Source organism: Falco cherrug, chromosome 6 (assembly GCF_023634085.1).
Source record: "Falco cherrug isolate bFalChe1 chromosome 6, bFalChe1.pri, whole genome shotgun sequence".
Taxonomy (NCBI): domain Eukaryota; kingdom Metazoa; phylum Chordata; class Aves; order Falconiformes; family Falconidae; genus Falco; species Falco cherrug.
The window spans coordinates 8,297,363-8,315,772 of record NC_073702.1 but is presented as its reverse complement, the minus strand read 5'-3'; positions in this window follow the sequence as shown (position 1 = coordinate 8,315,772).

Genomic DNA, 18,410 nt, shown 5'->3' with positions numbered 1-18,410 from the left:
TTATTTTACACCAAAGTTGTCTAACAGTTTATCCCAGATTGCAAAAACCTACAACGTGCCAATGACATCATCCTTTTTAGTAACAACAATTTTAAGCATGCATCATACCTCCACTTTCACTGATGTTATGTTTAACTCATCTTCTTGTTAGAGTGAGATATCCCACACTCTGGTGTTCTGCTAAATAAAATCATCACGTTAGCCTGCAATATCATCAAACAGGTGACCTAGATCCCCCAGAGTCTCTTTTTACAGGTTTGAGATGGCTGAGCATGTCTTAGTGTCCTGCAGAGTCAGAACAGTCCTAAGACCCCTCTAATTAAACAAAAGCTAATGAGTACTGTAGACATACAGGTGAAAAGTCTTTTCACCCCCAGAAGACTATTCAAACTTTTTTAATAATCCCCCTCTTTATCCTTTTCTGCAATCATTCCACTTCTGTTAATTTTCTACTTACTGATATAATATTCATGTTCTTCCTGCTGTGCCCCTTTTTTCCTGAAGCTATTCAGTAGTAAACTCTCCCAGCCCACACCATTTGGACATAATTGTCCTCATTCCACATTTGCTTGCTTGTTTTACAAGCAATACTTCCATAGTTGTTGCAGCTCTTATATCACTGAAACAACTCATTGTCACCAGCTGGCCCTGTTTGAAGGACCAGAGCAGCCGACGTTGGGAGCCAGCTGATCACATAACATGCAATCAACATGGCTCAGCTTCCTGGGTGTTCTAGAGAATTAACGGCACTGCCCATCCACTCAGGGCTTCCCCATGCTGCGTTCATAGCTCCAGTTCTGCAAACCACACTCATACAATTTCTCTGCTTTGGTGGTCAAAACCAGAACTAGATGGCACAGCCAAGCAGGAGTTTGCTTCAATTAAGAGTAAAGACAAGGGTGCTGGGAGAACAATAATGTGGAATATTTTGTAGAGGATAATTTAGTACTATTTGCTCTCTTCAGGTTTTTTTTGCTTGTTTGTTTGTTTGTTTTTCAAAGAGTGGGAGAAACTCCTAACAATTGTGTCTGAATTGTAAAGCAGAACCCGGGGAAGTCATCTAATCCAGGGGAATTACTAAAGAGCACTACTGCCCTTGAGCGTGCTCCAGCAGTTTTATCTCAATACCGATGGCACAGGAACACAGCTGAGGTACTTGCCAGGGGTTCAGAATCGGAAGATGTAGCATGCAGTGCTGCTGTCTGATCACTCAGGGCAGCCACAGCGTTGTTAGGTGGAAGCAAGAGGTTCAGTTAATTAGGCTGATGGCTACAACTTTCTTCATGATTTTGTGCATGAGTCACTATTCCAAGACTAAAGAAGTCAAAGATCGGGAGTTCTTGTTCAGAGGTTCTCAGGAAAGTTGTTGGAAATTAGAGAGGGTTTTAAAAATAATGAGTAAAACTCCATTAATTCCTTGTATAAAAAAATTCTCAGAGTTAGAATGACTCACCACAATTTGGTTTCCCTTAATTACTTTCCAACCTGGAATAAAGAAAATTGAACTAATTGGGAAAGCATCCACATAGAAGTTGAATCCAGCTTATCTAGTCATTTAAATCACAGTACAGCCAGGCTTGTTATGTTCTAGAAAGCTCCTCGAAGAAAGTCTTGAACAACAATTATGAAAGCAGGTATACTTAATTATCACTGCTCTGATTCCCCTTCAGCCATTCAAAAATAAACAGCACAGCTGAGGCAGACAAAAGGAGAAAAATAGAAGGTATTTTGGTGCTGTCTCATTTTATGGATTAATAAAATGCCTGCATATAATTATAGCTCTGCTAAGCAATGAATGATAAAAGATTATAAATATTCAAAGGAAATACATAGCATCAGCTTCCACAAAAAGATGCAACTGTGGTGCTTAGATGCCTTTCATATTTATTTTCTATTCATGAATACGACAACAACAAAATATCCAAGGAAGAACGGTGTGATGTGTAAGTATTCTGTGAAATATCAATTTGTTGAATTCAATTGTTTAATGCAAATTACTTAGAGCTTGCATGCATCAAACATGGGAAAGTAAGAACACATGAAGTTATAAAGACTGGTATAAAATTTCATTTAAATATATAGATACAATAAGAAGACATCAAGAAAAATTAACTTAATATAAATGTTAGGATAATCTTTTTGATAACAAAACTGTTGAACAGCCTGGTAAGGAACTGATGAAAAAATAGATGCTGAAAAACTAAAACTGGGCAAGTCAGGAAGATGAATTGATTTATTTAGTTCTGTATTAGAAATATGGAGAGCTAGTACTTGTTGAATGTGCCTTGAACTGCCAGATTATGTAGGTCATGCAAACACATGCCGCAAATCCCCTCATGATGCAGGTGTGCATTTTCTGGACATATATGATTCCTTTGGGATAGCATTATCCCATCCTACACTGGGAATGAGATATAGCTTTATCTGGAAAAATGAGATGCTGAAATCCATGCTGAAAATGGACATGGATTACTGGACTAACAAACATTACTAACTCATATTAGATAGCTACTAACTCACTACTAACTCATGTTGTATGAGTAACGTAACAGTCATCAGAGAGAAACACAATATGAATGAAATGACAGAACAAAGGGAGCTTCTGATAGCTGTGATCTGTATTTAAGGAAACCGGTGACCTCCTTTTTTAATTTTTCCAAATACCTCCTGGTATATACAACACAAGCACAAAGTATTTGAACAGGATATCTGGAAAAAATAACGTAGTACAAAATGGTTCTGTCATATTTTGATGAAACTTTTTCAAAAGATGTTTTTCTGCGTTGGAAACATATATAGAAATTCTTAGTTGAAGAAGTCAACCTGAAAAATAAAAACCAGGAGGGATGAGAGAAAGAACATGTTTAAACAGCTGGAGAACGAAGGTTTTGAAAATGTAGTAGTGCTTACATCCTTATGTCTGCATACATAAGGGTGATGCTCACATGGTATACATTGACTTAATAATATTCAGTATAAATCAAGGTAGTACTGAGTGTTATACCAGGTGTATATTCTAGCATATGGTGTATTGGTTTTGTATAGCATATCGGACAGTTCCTTTTATCTTTTTCTTTTCATCTTAAGATATATTACCTTGTGTTTCTTATAAAGTACTTTGTACAAGAACTAGTTTCATAGGGAAAGATGACATTCCTATTCTGTTTTCAAGTTAAATTGCACCTCTGTCTTCTGAGAGAGGCCCTGCTTTTGATTTTTTGCTTTCTCTGTTTGCTTTTGTTTTTCTCAGTTTTTTATCTGTTAGCATTATGTTTTTAGATTTAGGACACAGAAGAATAGATTATTTCTCAATTATATTGCTTAACCATTAATGTAATAAAACTTAAGCACACAACATGTTTTTGTAGGGCTACAAGACAATTTAAGTGCTTACAGTAAGAGATGTTTGTAAGGTGTCACATACACTAAGCCATCTACAGGACATGGAAGTTCTTCAAAGCCCAGGAAACACATTGCATAAGCCTGAATGTTCTCAGCTGGTGTTTAATCTATAACTCTCTTGATCAGTATGAAGCTACCTGTTTTACGGATATGCTGGGTTTGTGTGGCAAGGGGCTGCAGGAGAGACTTCTGTGAGAAGTGACTGGGAGCTTCCTCCATGTCCAATGGAGCCAATGCCAGCAGGCTCCAAGACAGACCCACCACTGGCCAAGGCTGAGCCCATCAGCAATCCTGGTAGTGCTTCTGAGATAGCATGTATAAGAAGAGGGGAAAAGAACCTGAGCAGCTGCAAAGAAAGGAGTGAGACTATGTGAGAGCAGCAGCTCTGCAGACCCCCCGGGCAGTGCAGAAGGAGGGGGAGCAGCTGCTCCAGGCACCAGAGCAGAGATTCCCCTGCAGCCCGTGGCGCAGCCCACGGTGAGGCAGGCTGTGCCCTGCAGCCCATGGAGGTTAACGGTGGAGCAGGTATCCACCTGCAGCCCATGGAGGACACCACACCAGAGCAGGTTGTTGCCTGAAAAAGGCTGTGACCCCATGGGAAGACCCTACTAGGGCAGGCCTCTGACAGGACCTGTGGAGAGAGGAGCCCAGGCTGGAGCAGGTTTGCTGGCAGGACTTGTGATCCCATGGTGGATCCTCGCTGGAGCAGTCTGTTCCAGAAGGACTTCACCCTGTGGGAGGGACCCAGGCTGGAAGAGTTTGTGAAGAGCAGCAGCTCATGGGAAGGACCCATGCTGGAGCAGTTCATGGAGGACTGTCTCCCATCAGAGGGACCCCAGGCTGGAGCCGGGCAGAGTGTGAGGACCCTGCCTCTGAGGGGGAAGGGGTGGCAGAGACAGCGTGTGATGGACTGACCCCAGCCCCCACTGCCTGGGAGAGAAATTGGCAGTGAAGGTAAGTCCAGGAAGAAGGGAGGGGCGGGAGAAGGTATTTTAGGATTTGGTTTTATTTCTCAGTGTCTTACTCTGATTTGATTGGTAATAAATTAAACTAATTCCCCAAGCCGGGTCTGTTTAGCCCATGACAGTAATTGCTGAGTGACCTCCCTGTCCTTATCTTGAGCCTTTCACTGCATTTTCTCTCCCCTGTCCAGCCAAGGAGGAGAGTGACAGAGCAGCTTTGGTGGGCACCTGGCATTCAGCCAGGGTCAACCCACCACAACTGGCAACCTCTATAGGACACGTTTGGTGAATAATTCCTTTCTTTATTACTATTCCATATGCTTATTTTAACTTTAAAGGTGCACTGTTATTTATAAAATAACAAAAGCCATCTATTCACAGAACGCTGCAACCCAGAGCAGAAATGACCATATAAATCTCCTTTGCTTTATTCCAGAAGAAATATTGCTTCACTTCTGCTGGTTTCCTTCTCTTCCTTTTTCCTCCAGTCCAGACAAGCTGGAGAATGGCAATCCCTTTTTCCCAATATTTCCTAATTTCCACCCCTTACCGACTGGAAAGCCACAATGTAGCAGACTCCTGTAACCTACATTGTCTGCTTGACTCATGGAGATTTTGCCAGCACTCGCAGGCCTTCTGGCATTGGGGGTTCTCCAAGGGAAAACTTCTGGTACTCAGACCTCCTGGGATAAAATCCACTCTGCACAGGTAGGAAGGGACAGTAAAGACTGCATTGTAGCTTTTCATCTAAACCAGTTTGATGATGGCAGCTTTGTTCCTTTCTTTGGGCATCATTCTGAGGATTTGGTCTGTCAGTTCTAAGCCTGGTTTGATGCCTAAAACAAGTAGTAAGGCTTGTTCATTCCTGAACATTTCTTACTCAAGCTGAAGGAATTTCCCAGACAACACTGATGTCAATAGCTATATTTCCTACTGAAGGCCTTTGGTATTTGACTAATTCTACACCCATAAACCTCAGCAGCTTATTAGAAAGTTCAGCGAGGAAATCAATTGAATGTTCAGAATTCTTGAAAACCTAAGAAGATAATTTTTACTAAAGTAAATTCTGTGGCCCTTGCAGAATCTCTCAGTACACAGGATATTATCCATGCTGTAGTTAGCATTCTCTGCAATAAAGATCAGAAATAAAAGACACTGAATTTGAAAGCGGAAGACAATGCCTTCAGTTTTAATAAAGGTACATTTTATCTCTTGCAATCAATGTGGTAGATAGAACAGCTTACTATGAGTCTCAGTTGCTGACAATTTTTAGCAAACCCCAGAGATTTTTCTAGTTCAGTGCTAGCAAACCTATCACAAACAGGTAGTTTATTGACCAGATGTTCGGAATGCTATCCTTGCTGATAAACAGTTTGCTCTAGCATGTGAAAATTTAATGGTAAAAACACAGTATTTTTTGTAACATAGCATTTCTGCTTTTGATATTTATCAGGATACAGAATAGATGCATAGAAATAGAAACTCCTCCTTTGCTCGAAGTCTTGTCCACAGATTTATCAGGCTGAAGGAATAGGCACTGTAGTCCACATCATGGCAAGAGCATATGCAATATTTTACATTGAATATTGCACAAAAATCAGTGAGGAATTATAGCTCTGTGAGTCTGTAAATCTGGCATAAATAGATTTTTGTGTTACTGTTACTTTTGAGGATAACCAAGCTCTCATAAACTTTCTCTTGTATTATTGCTACTAGATTTCTGATTCTGCAAAACACTTTGATTTATACTAAACTCTGAAGAGGGATCATGAAAATTATACATAAACATTGCAAACAAGTAGAAAATTTTGAATTGTTTTAGATAAAGAAACCAGATGAACTAGTAAAATAAAAAAGCATCATAATATCATTCTGATTATATGTTTAAATAAGTAATATTTTTAAATCAACAATTTGTCAACACAATATGAGCCACATATGGATAAACATCCCAAGGATTGCTTTCATGTAAAATCACATTAATTATTAAAACAGAAATTAGTACCTAAGGAAAATTAAACCCTAGTATCTTAAGAGAGAAATTATACAAATGTTGAACAGTGTCATGGAGTCAAAAATATCAGTGTTGGTGTAATTATCAATTAGTAAGATCAAGAATTGAAAAGTTATAAAAAAACATAAAAATTGTGCCAGGTATATTAGTGTTCCCCAGGTGTTTATTGGTGCTTACAGTGTAAATTCTATTGCTAAATAAGCTGATAAGAAGCTTGAAAAGCCAAATTTTATTTGCTTCTAACTTACAAGGGTTTTGACGTGATATATCCATTAAGGATACTGACTGAAATTCATACACACAGGCCTGATCTTTACCTTGAGTCTTTGAACAACAGGAAACTCTTGGAAGATTCAACAAACAATTATAAACAATATTTTGAAAGTTGATATGCAATGAAGTAGAAAAAAAGAAAAAGTGCTTTCTACTGTGAAAGACTTCAGAGTTTTTTGGAGACGTGTGTACCCACAAAAAAAAAAAAAAAAAAAAAAAGAAAAAAAAAAGGACTGTAATTTGGAAAACATGCAATTTACTTCCTAGGTAGAGCAACGCTAAGCAACTCAGTTCTCCATAGGAACTATATATACTAAACAGTTTGAAATAATTGCAGCATCTGAATATGTTTTAGTCCAAAATGATTGCCTCTGCCTACCCAGGATGGCTGAAAACTCATCCTGGTATCAGAATTGAGATCAAGATGGTTTTTCCTTCAGTGCTTTTGATTCCCCCATAGTGGTCCTTTCGCACAATGCAGGAAAAGGTGGATAAGCTTCCTGAATGAAATACAGAAGGTGGAAGAGTGGGCTAGAGGATGTCTGAAGAGCTGAAAGAGATACTCAGTGAAGTGCTAGTAGTAATACGGGGGGGTGGGGGTGGGCGTGAGGTGAAAATATCATCCTTGAAAGGAGAAATGAAGCACACACTTTCAGTAAATTTAATCAATCATTTTGTCAGGGACACTTTCTGCTTCAATTCATGCCTGTAGGCTTGAGGTGAGGTCATGAGCCACTAGCCCTTCCATTAAGCAGAAGTTTCAGTTCAACATTGTCTCAAAACTTATACCTCATGGTTTCATTATTACAATTTTTCTTCCTTTTCCCTTCATTTTCTCCTTGCTACTGAGGTATAACAGTCTGGAACAAAACTGGAGGAAGTCTGGAATAAATTATGGCCTTCTGTAATGAAATGACTGGCTTGGTTGATTATTGACAGCATAATGAAAAAAACACAATGGCAAAACCTTCACATAATTAGAAATTCTCGTGGGATACAAATTTTTAGATAAAGGTAACAGTGGCAGAAGACCTTGATGTATCTCATTATATCGATTCATAGAATGATTTGGGTTGGAAGGGACCTTAAAGATCACCCAGCTCCAACCCCCTGCCATGGGCAGGGACACCTTCCACCAGACCAGGTTGCTCCAAGCCCCATCCAGCCTGGCCCTGAGCACTCCCAGGGATGGGGCATCCACAGCTTCTCTGGGCAGCCTGTGCCAGTGTCTCACCACCCTTGTAGTAAAGAATTCCTTCCTTCTGTCTGACATCTTTTGGTTTAAAACCATTACCCCGTGTCCTATTGCTACAGGCCCTATTAAAAAGTCTGTCCTCGTCTTTCTTATAAGCCCCCTTTAAGTACTGAAAGAGCCTCTTCTCCAGGCTGAGCAACCCCAGCTCTCTCATAGTTCACTATGTCTTTGAGGTTCATGAACTGCATTCTATTTTCTACATGATTTCTCCAATGCTAAACTTCTAACAACTGGAGGCCTGATAGGGACCAAGGGCATAACAGAGGTGTTACTGGGTGGTTTCAACTTTCTGAAGAACCTTACTTTCCTATTTTTTTCCCCTCAAACCAGTTACTTTAACCTCTGAGAGATTCACGTATCTTACAGCTTCTGATGCAATAAGCATAGTGTGGATAATGACACGGATCATTAAACTTTCTAGTTTATTTCTACTGTCTCCTTTCTAAACTGTCTCGTTACTTAGAACTAGCTTCTTTTCCCTCCATGGATCTATGAGTTAGGAAGGAGTTGCTTCTCATGTCAAAGTCAATATTTCCCTGTTGGATACCTGTGAATTCTACATATTCCATCAGATATAACCAAATATATATTTTAAAATCTGTGTATGTAAGTGCTCAGATTTATATAAACATACAAATGTCTTTTTCATCTAGAAATGGTCAAATCCTTACTAAAGCTAAAAAACCCCTTTGTGTTTCCAGAGACTTGTGCTCTAGTAACCGAAGAAAAAGCAGCTGAAAAATTCAATTACTGACTAGAAGACTTGCAAGAATTGTTTGACGTCAACCAGTGACATGTGATACAAGATTTTGATATGAGCTCTGACTACATACTTTTATATATGCAACTACATAGTAGTGCAAAACCGTGTGAGTCTTGGGTAGATGCTCAATCATCTGATTTTTAACATTATTGTAAGTCACTATAAAAATATCCCAGTAGCTGAAAATACTTGAGTTCAATCCAGAAAATTATTAGGCTTTACTCTGAACATTTTAAAAATAAAGTTTTACTCCATGATGGGGAAGAATACAAATCAAACACAGTAAGCTTACAGAAAAAATTAATAACCTTCAGGAATGAAACCAGAGAGCTCCAATTTGTATAACCCAGATTTCTCTCATTAGTCTGTATACAAACCATAGAGAGTAGAAAACTTGATGAAAACAAATACTAAGTTCATGTTACAGGAACATACAATATGGTGAGTAATAACTCTTAGTTACCTACTTTTTTAATGTCTAGATGAAAATTACTATCAGATGTTTGTGAGGCCTACCTAAATTATTTAATGGAAATAATGAATTTCATATGTTAATTATAATTAAACAGCCACACTTTAAGAAGGGGAAATTGTCTTGGTTGAGAACTGGGAGGCAGCATACCCTTATTTCTAGATTCTGAAGAAGAAGGGTCTGTTTGAATTACTTTTCTTTGTGGGTTTCCAATTTCAGTAGGATACATTTAGCAAAACTATTATGGTTGAAATTACATTTTATATTTTAAACTTGTTCTGGACTTCGTCTTCCACATAATTAAATTTGTATTGGTTTGGAACTTGGTTCATGCTTTCTTTTTACACAGGCAGCCTCTTCAGTTCTAAAGTTATTTATTCTGCCTGAACACCAAAAATTTTTACCTGATAAGTGATGATATGTGAAAACAATGCGTGGCTTCTCAAGCTCATCTCATATATGAACTGTTTATGAGAGTTTAGACCATAATCCAAGTCCTTTGAAAGACATCCATTGGTTTGAGTGAATGCTGCATCAGACTCTGAGGGTCATACTTATGTCCAGATTAGATCCCAAGGGCTCCCAAGCTTAACATACATTTTAATAAGCTACTTCAAAGTGCAATGCCAAAAATAAATACATACAAGTGTTGTATTAAAATAATAGCAAAAATGAAGAATGGCCTCAAAAGAAACCCTAGTCCTTCCAAATGTCAACACCATGGCCAAACCCCTCCTTAGCTTTCAGAAACACAGTGAAATCAAGGTACATCTTTGTTATGCATTTCTAATCAGTAAAACCCAGATGTTCAGAATAAATCTGTGTAAGTAGTGAATAAATAGTCTTCCAAAAGGGCAGAACACGTTGGGAGAACACTTTATTGGATGGCATTACTCACTAGGAGAAATGAGTCGCTGCCAGGAGATGGTGGAGGTCCATATTCCAGTTCTTATGTGGATAAGTAAGTAGGGACGTAGACAAGTGCTTCTGTGCTTGGGTAGAATTAATATTACATTATCTGTAGGATGGGAGTAAAGTAACCTCACTTATAGACACAGAAACCTCTAGATTACCCTTCATAAATGCTAGTGCTTCAGAAACACAGATAAAGAGTGAAAAACTCATTTTCTATTTTATTTTTAATGGAAGATCAAATTATATAGAATATTTAAATAGTAAAATTTACTGGGGAGATTTTCTGTCTCTGAATTATTCATACCTGTTTTGCTACTTTTCTCTGACTCTGGCTTGTGCTTGTCTCTGAGTTCAGACTGGCATGCTTTTTTTCATTCCTTGTGCAGATGAAATTTGTCCTTTCCCTTTTTGTCCTTGTGATTATTTTGTCTCTGCCATTCTACATTTTTTAGCTTAAAGTTACATGGCAGAGATGGTTTGCTATTCTGAATTTCTTCACAGATTTCATCAGTCAAACAATCTCTAAGTTTGTCAGCTCCCATTATAGCTTTGACCATGTTCCCAGGGAGCATTCAGCCTGTAGAAGTTAGCTGATTTAATTGATAGCGATGCAGAATCTTGTCATTGAAATGGTCATTTAAAAATTCTTGCTAGGGCCATTTCTGTCACATTTGCATGCACATAGTCCTCATATAGACCTACAGGCATGCATGCATACAGACCAATGTTCTATTATAAAAAAGAAGAGGCACTCCATAAATATTGTACTTCCAAACAAATCTTATTGCCATTCTGTTGCATTATCAATATTGAAATGTAATATTTTCCAAGTAAGCTGTTGAAGAAAGTGAAAAAATAACAGTAAATATTGTTACTGTATGGTACAGTAATACTGCTCATAGATGGCTCATTCACTGGAGGTAGCACAAGGTAATTTCAGAACATGTTGCTACCTCAGCCTAAAATCCTCTTCCCCAACAACCCCCCCCCCCATCTTTTTTTTTTTCCCCCCTGAAATCTACGGATTTGGTGTATGAGGTGCAGGCAAAACTTAAGTATCAAACTAAACTAAAATCATCTGATATTTCCAAAGTAAATGATTCTGCTCTTTTTGCCAGCACTCTATAGAAAGCCCAAAAGACACATCAGGGGTTTAAGGCCTTATCAATACAGCAGTATGAATATAGTCCCATGCCAAGGCAATGTTATGTCCAAGCTGGCCAGATCTGCTACCTTGGTTCCTGCCTTCCCTCACCTGGTGCACCTAGCCAGCTCAAGTGTCCCAGTGCCACAGTGCTCGTCAGACATGGGGACTGTGGTGGGAGCAAAACTAGCTCTTTGGTCACCTCATCCATAGTGGCAGCAACAAAAGCAGAAGTGATGAGTTCTTGGGAGAAGCAGAAAAGATTTGTGTTAAAGGGACTGATGATTTTCCAGTTAAAATATTATTGTGCGACCAGAAGTATTGCTGTGCTTATGGCAACAGATAATGCTGCACGAGAAAGGAAGACATACAGTAAGAAATCTTGCTCATGAGAGCATCTACATGAAAAGAACGAGAACACTCTGTGAATAGCGACACCATTAAATAACATGTCTCCCATTCATGTACTGAACTGACAGCCTCCTAAAGGCTGGCATTCATTCACTTGCTGCTTAGTGCATTTCCAGTCCACGTAACCTGTTTCACAATGCTCATTATATTACCTGTAGGCATAATGGATTGCTGTGATAGTTATCCCTTTTGGAGTTTACAGATTCTATTTTCTGCACAATAAACAATGTTATGTCTGTGTGTTGTTTTTTGAATGTGATGTGTTCTGAATTCTTAGTATGCTGCCATCCACCCAAGGAGTCTAATCTCAGGGAACAGATCCATTTATTAGCATTAAAGTTTTCTGGTGAACTGTTTCCTTTTTTTTTTTTTTTTTTCCTCCTCCAATATGACCATCACTTTATGTTGGCTCTTTTAGTCTGGATCCGATGCAAATGGATGCTGAGATATCTGGTTAACATTATTACATTCAGCAAGAAAGATCAGTGTATGTGAAAGAATATGATCTAACATACCCTGCCATTTGCAACAGCTGGCAGCCCTTGCTGGCCACCTCCTAATTCTCTGCTCTAATTCTACTCTTGGCTCTACACCATCATTCTCCAGATAAGACTATGACTTTCACGTGGCAGAGCTCTGCATAGTCAATCATACAGGAAAAAATGTCCTTACTCTTCACTAAGCAAAATACGGTTTGAAAGCAAAAGAAAAAGGGGTGTGCCAAAGATAGACTACAAGTAGAGAGGATATAAAATGCAGCATCTTCAGAGGAAGTTACTACAGGTCTGGTTTGCTTCTTCCCTGGTAATTAGACAAAAGTCACCCTGTGTTTCAATTCAAGCAGAAAAAACATATCTCTTCCCCAAGCACCATTTTAAAGAGCATATTAAAACCAGTATACTTCCTGTGAAATTACATTCTACAATTTTTTCCAGTCACAAACCCCAGCCTCGATATGGTAGAATTTGTGGTTAACAAAACCAGATTAATAAACCCTTCTGCTTCTTGTTTCATCCTCAAAACACATCATTTTCTCTTTAAAGAAGGTATTTGTTCATCTGACATCAAAAGCATGCTATACTGTCCAGTATATACTTTTACCAGATCTTCTGTACCACAGTGTTTTCAGATCATTAATTCACCATTTATTGTAATTAATATTATTTTAATCTGATTAAATCTGTTAAGAAAAACCCCAAATAAAGTTTAGTATTTGTTGTTTAAAACTTCTGACAATCTTCCTTACCAACGTGAAAATAAATATAAATGTGTTACAAAAAGCTAGATTTCAGACTTTTCCACTCATACCTAGAACAACAGAAAAAAAGCCCTTTTGCATATCCTCCACAAGAGAAAGTAATCAGAAGAGTACTTCAGTTGTCTTTGTATTCCAGGCATAAATCAGGAAAAGCTACCAACGCTCTGAGATTACTAAACAATTAGTTACACAGGGTACCAGCTAAGCATAAAAAGTGCCTGGGATGGGGAGGAAGATGGTAAAATATTTTCTTAGGAACAGGTTTAAGACATGAATCCTGTATTTAAAGGTAGAGCTCTTGTGCAGTCCTTGTTTCCAGTTTGTGTATATATTTTCATTTAGAAGTGGCAAATGCTGAAGTGGACCCTGCATCCCCCAGCAACAACAAGCCACAGTTTGTACAATGAGCTGTGGGTGGATGACACTATTGAGAGAAACAGGTACTCATTCCCAACCATAACATTGCTCCTTTCTCTTTGCTTGCTATACAGAAGTTAAATCATTCAAGTATTTTTTCTTTGAAAAGCAAAATTTGCTTCTCCCTCAGATTTCCATACCTTGTTATTTGAAATAACACATGGAATAGACAGCATTTTTTTTTTTTTTTTGCAAACTTTCACTAGAGAGATTTGTAAAGCCTGAGAAGGTTTGAAGTGTTTGAAGTGCAGCAGACTGTTCTGCTTGCTGATCTTTTATTGGCTTACATCTGGGGAAGCTGTTTACATCTTGACAAAATGTATGTATGTTTCTAAGAATCCAGAATAATTATTTTTACATTCACTTCACAAATGTAAAGACTAGCCCAGCTGCAAATCAGAGAAGACCAGAATGGTGTAAGTTTTGATTTGCTTTTCTTTTATCAGTTGAAATAATTATCCACCATAAACATTTATAAGAAGAAAAAATAATCATCCCATCACTCACTGTAATCTAACAAGTGCAAGCGAATGAAAATAGTAGCTTGCAGCCCTTTCAAGTGATATTTCTCAGGGATGCATGGGAGAGATTCATAATGAAGACATTTATCTATAGGGGAAATATATTGAGACTGTAACTCAGTGTGGGTACAGAAGTGGAAGGTAAGCACAGTGTATTTGCTGCTTTCCAAGTAAAGGATTTGTCAAAAAAAAGCACCCTGATTTCACAAGTGAAAAGTTTATTAACGGAAGCTTTTGATGATTTCACTTCCTAGGTAACACCCTGGAAAAGTACCCCTAAACTTTCGAAATCTTGACAAAATCCTCTAACATCTACACTTACTACATTTCGTTTTGAACCAGATTTTGGCAAGCTGGCTTGTTGAAAATACGGAAATAACCTCTTTGCCAGGAATAATGGCCAGCCACTGACTCTAGTCTCAGCAGTCAGTGCCAAGCATTCTTCCATTTCGTTGTAAATCAAAGAATTCACCAGCAAGCAAATGACACATTTAACAGATAATGTTGCCATATTAGGCCAGCAACCATCTGTGACTTCAAGGCTAGTGACTCTATGAACATCACCAGTGTGAACTTTATCACCTGATACCTCCATCTGTACAACACAGTGAAAAATGATGGATGAGACCAGACCTCCTTAGCACCTCTACTAGAAAACAAAACTAAACTAAATAACATCACAATTCATACAATACATGAACTAAATGAAACAAATACTGGACCCACGTTCCTTCATAGACTAAGCAACCTGTTGCCTTGGAAAAATGATAAAACGATCTGCCGTTTAGTTTTTCTTGTCCGTGCAACTCATTGGTTCCATGTCATAACTCACTGGATTGTACCTTCAAGTTGGCAAATTTTCAAGAGATTTAGTTCCTACCTAGACAGTAGGCAAGAAAGCTTCCAAGCACTCAATGTGATGTATCAAACATAAGCAAATGATAGTGTTTTCTTAAAACCTTTGAGAATTTTTGTATATGTACACAGACTTCAAAGGATAAATTCATTACTTACTGCTGCTTTAGCTTGTCAAACTTTATCACTCCAGCTCCGCATTTGTGAAGCTTCCTGTCAGTAGTTTTATTTAAGGCTGGTTATGGGTTTTTTTCTCTCTTTCAAATTCATGAAAACAATTGGAAAGATGTTACAATCCAATATAGCAGAGAAAGTGTATGCCTCATGCACTCAGACTTCTGCATTTTCTTGAACATTTGGTTTGTATACTGGAATGAATTTTCCTTTGGGTGTCAGTGCCCCATGAAAAAGAGTAGTCAGGCACAAAAATCACTGAAGAGAGACTAACTGAGGCTAAAGGACCTCTTCAACATTTTCCATCAATGAGCCTGTCCAGCTTTACTTCCACGTCCCAGGAGATAGCCGTGCATTCCTTATTTACACAGCATGGCCCAAGCCCAGAGTAAATTTACTTTAGTAAATATGGCCGAGTCCCATTCTCTAGCCCTGAGAGCAACGCAGTCTGTCTTCTGCCCATATGGATAAAAAATTATTTCCTCCTGGTGGCTTTATTCAAACCTCCAAAGGGAAGAGTTGCTGGCTTGTTTCATCCCCCAAATCAGGCCAAGATATTATTTGAAATATATTGACATAAGCCAAGACTCTGCAAGGTGTTCAGCAGTCTGGACAACAGCAAGCTAGTAACTGAACCTGCTCAGCCTTCCACTATAGACACAGTCAACAACTGGCCATGGTGCGAATGTATTATATATTTGATAGATAATTATTCTATTTAGTTTACAAATGAGAAATTTTCCATAACTTGAGAAAAATTACATTATGCAGGAAATAACGTTCTTTGCAGTTTTAAAACCTGCAACAGCTATCATTCTTCTGTAGAGAAGTTGAGAAGTAATTTGTTTATTGTTCTGGATATTATTTTTAGCCATGGTTATAGACAGGAGGGATTCTGCCTTCTCTGGTGTCTTTTTTTTTTTTTTTCTTCTTTTTTCTTTTTCTTTTTTTTTTTTTTTTTTTCTAGTGGGAACCACCCTTTGAAACATCTTTCTTTTTAGTTATGGTCATGCTCAGCTTAGTCTGGTCCAACAGGCAAACAAATGTTGCTTTCTTATGAAGAGATGATGGAATTGGTAGCAACCCAACAACAGGGTGTGCTCACACTAAATATATTCAGGAAAAGGCACAGAAATATCCTGCAATTAAAAAGTACACTAAGAAATAGAACAATCTGACCATGATTCTCATTGCTTTTCTCTCATCACTGCCTGAAAATTGAAGAAATTTATTGCAGAAGAGCTACTACATCAAAACAAAATAATTAATAGAGTTAAAAGCCATAAACAGCCAATAAATGAAAATGGAAACATCAGCAGTTTGGAACATGTAACATTCCTCAGAGGGTTTGTAATGCAGGAAGAAGAAAAAAAAAAGTATTACAGAACATAAAAATATCCCCAGTTTGTGTGGAAGTATCTGGGTTTTACATGCAGTATTTTAGCTGTAGGTGTAATGTTCCATACCAGTTTTAATATTTATCAGAGTGCTGGTCATGCAAAAGTAAGGAGGAATTAAGTTGGAAATTTCACCCAAAAAAGATTATACATCACAATGATAGAGAAAGAGCTTGTTGGATAAATCAGAAGGACAAATTCTACTCTGTTTCTGTGAGCTGTTGCGTTCACTATGATTTATAGAGTGCTGTGTGGAATTCTGAGGTAAAAGCTTCCTGAACATCTGTCATGATATTTACTCTCTGCATCTACTGCTCTCACATTATCATTGTGTTTAAATTTGCATATGTCAAAACACAAGTTATCTGGATAGATATGTCTTGCTAATTGCTTAGATTGGTTTACTTTTGCTTTTCATTGCTAAAGCTGCCACAGCTTATTTTGGAATGTTTTCAGATGTTTTCCCTAGCCATCTTAAACTGAAACAATAAGGGTATAAATGTGGATTGTCTCACCGGCTGAAGGAAGTGGTTGGGGTCCACATAAAAGCATTAACCTTCTGAGAGAAGTGCTGGAGCTTGTACATAGCACTGGTAGCACACATCCCATTATTGTCATAACAGTTCCACTCACGTGGCACTGAGCATAAGGACATCAAATAAAATTAGCAGAGAGATCTCATACACGGTAAGAATTACAGCTGTAGTAATAGTACCAACTCAGCTTTGCGAATAGCTCCCTTGAGCCTCATGAAGCATAAATTGAACTGATTTTCTCCTTCAGTGGCAAGATCTACACCTTTTCTCAAGTAGCATACTTCCTACACTGTTAACCATTACTGTCAAGAAATACCCAGCTCAACAATAGGAAACATGGAGAAGAAAAATATTTTAATAAAGTTTTGCTGATCAAAGTGCTCCCACATTCCACCTTTAAAGGTCCAGAGTCACTACCGCTTCCAAATGACAGTGCTGACAACACACATGTGAAGAGTAAGATTTGAGGATAAACAGTGACAAATTGTCAGACACTGACCTCATACAAGTCTCAAACTGAAATAAGTCTTTCGAGACAGCCTCTTCCCACACTGGGCCTCTCACCCTAGATTGGTGAGATTAAAAACTAATTAAAATCAGCAATTTACATCCAATCTAAATTCAACCTGCATTTGCAAGTGGAACGAACTGTCATTTTACAAAGTAAAATGCTTCAGGATGGGGCTAATACAGTATTGAAAGGGCCCAACAATTAGGTGATGCAACCAAAATAGCAGGCGCCATGATTACATGAATTCTGCTAAATCCTCCTTCATTAAAACAAATTAGAATGCCATCTTCCATCTTTGCCTATGTTGTTACACCTATCACAGAAGTGTAAAGATCCATTCCAAACTAATTGACGCCTCAGGGAGAGAAGTTTGGCAGCCAGTTTTCCAATACTAAAGAGCAGAAGGGTGTTGAGCAACTGCAGGTCAGACATAGCAAAACTATTTCTTACATAGTGCTTGAGCAGGGCAGCAAACTTTACATTGCAGTGATGAAGTCTATCATTTGGGATAAATCTTTTCTTCATGACCATAAAATATTTCTCCGCCATAAGCAGTGGATGTTGTTTTGTTCAGTTTAAATGCCAGCAATAACACCCTTTGCTATTCTTTTTTCTGGCTGCCTTTACCCATTAAGCTGTTTAAGGAGAGTTGTAATAAATGCACATCTAAAAGGCCTTGCCATAAGCACATCTGAGACTCGTCTGTTTGAGTAGCTTTCTCTATGGCAAGAAAGACTGAATTAAGGAATCAAGGACTGCAGTAACACGAAGGAAGAAGACTATCATGTCTTTAGCAGTATTGTCTCACCGATTGCCTTATTGGCCTTTGCGTTGAATCAAGCTGACCTCATCAAATAATCACACACATGCAATTAAATGCTGAGGCAGCTTAATGAGGAAAAAGTTATCAAAGAATAAACATTCTATTGGAAGACATCTACAAAAAATAAACGTTTAGGTTAAAAACTTCAGCATGAAATCGTAAAGTAATCCAGTTTCATAGCTATATTAACACAGTTTCACCTCAACCTTACCCAATTACTTGGATGTTAAAGTTAAAACTTAACTCCTGCAAAAAGAATCTATGTAGAAGGCAAGCAAGCAAGGTACTTTTCATGGTTCTTGGGTAG